Here is a 1,735-nt window from a genome sequence, read left to right as displayed (position 1 = left end):
CCTGGTAAAATTTAAAAATTGTATGATGTCACTTAAAATAAATAGAAGGAAAAATTAACTAAAGAAAATTTTGACTTAAATAGTTTTTTCTCCAATCGGTAAGGGAGAAAATGGAATGCAATAGTGAAATAAAATGTAATATGCTCACTCACTGTAGAATTAAATCCTCAATTAACTTCTGAGCAACATTAAATTTTATGAAATCGCCAGGTGTGGGGGCTCACGCCTGTAATCCCAGCACTTTGGGAGACTGAGGCAGGCAGATCACGAGGTCAGGAGGTTGAGACCATCCTGGCTAACACGGTGAAATCCCATCTCTACTAAAAATACAAAAAATTAGCCAGGCGTGGTGGCGGGCACCTGTAGTCCCAGCTACTTGGGAGGCTGAGGCAGGAGAATGGCATGAACCTGGGAGGCGGAGCTTGCAGTGAGCCGAGATGGCGCTACTGCACTCCAACCTGGGTGACAGAGCAAGACTCCATCTCAAAAAAATAAAATAAAATAAAAAATAAATTTTATGAAAACATTCTTAAAATCCCTGAGCAGAAAATGTAAAAATATTTCATAAACTTTGGAACAAAAAATTGTATATTTGTCATGTGAATAATACACAAGTAAACAAAAAGTATACATAAACAAAAGTATATATAAGAAAGATTCTGAACCCAGGAGACTTGAGATTTGGGAAAAATAAGTTCAGTGTACAATAGAGAAATTAATTTTACTTTAAGCATTGTGAAGTTCCTGATTTGCTAGCAAATTGCGGATTTGACACCATTTTTTTGGTCTACTATTTTCTTTTCCATTTAAAGAAGTGTACACACACACACAATTTCTTCCTCTATATTTCTCTTACACTTATAGTTTATTTTTAGCTTAATATCTTTGTATATTGCATTCAATATAAATCAAAACACAAAAACATCTTTATGTGTTCAGTTGGAAAAATATTCAGTAATTTTTTTTTTTTTTTTTTTTTTTTGAGATGGAGTCTCACTCTGTCACCCAGACTGGAGTGCAGTGGTGCGATCTCGGCTCACTGCAACCTCTGCCACCCAAATGCAAGCGATTCTCCTGCCTCAGCCTCCTGAGTAGCTGGGATTACAGACGCATGCCACCACTCTTGGCTAATTTTTTGTATTTTTAGTAGAGATGGGGTTTCACCATCTTGGGCAGGCTGATCTTAAACTCCTGACCTCGTGATTCACCCGCCTCAGCCTCCCAAAGTGCTGGGATTTACGGGCGTAATTTATAATCATTTAAATTAATCATTTAAATTTAATCATTTATGATTTAAAATTCAGAAACTATGGCTTCCAATTACATTCCTATATGATTTTTTTTTTTTTTTTGAGACAGAGTCTCACTCTGTTGCCCAGGCTGGAGTGCAGTGGCATGATCTCGGCTCACTGCAACCTCCAGCTTCTGGGTTCAAGCAATTCTCCTGACTCAGCCTCCCGGGTAGTTGGGATTACAGGCATGTGCCATCACGCCTGGCTAATTTTTGTATTTTTAGTAGAGACGGGGTTTTGCCATGTTGGCCAGGCTGGTCTCGAACTCCTGACCTCAGGTGGTCCACCCACCTGTGCCTCTCAAATTGTTGGGATTACAGGTGTGAGCCACCCTCCTGGCCCTGTTATCTTGATTTCTGAATTTTATGCTAAACTTTATGAGATGGGACTGGGTACCTTCTAGAAGTTTGTTCATATTACTAAGTGTTTACTGAATATCATGT

The sequence above is a fragment of the Pongo abelii genome, chromosome 6 (genome assembly GCF_028885655.2).
Source record: "Pongo abelii isolate AG06213 chromosome 6, NHGRI_mPonAbe1-v2.0_pri, whole genome shotgun sequence".
NCBI lineage: Eukaryota > Metazoa > Chordata > Mammalia > Primates > Hominidae > Pongo > Pongo abelii.
Note: the sequence above shows the minus strand (reverse complement) of the source record.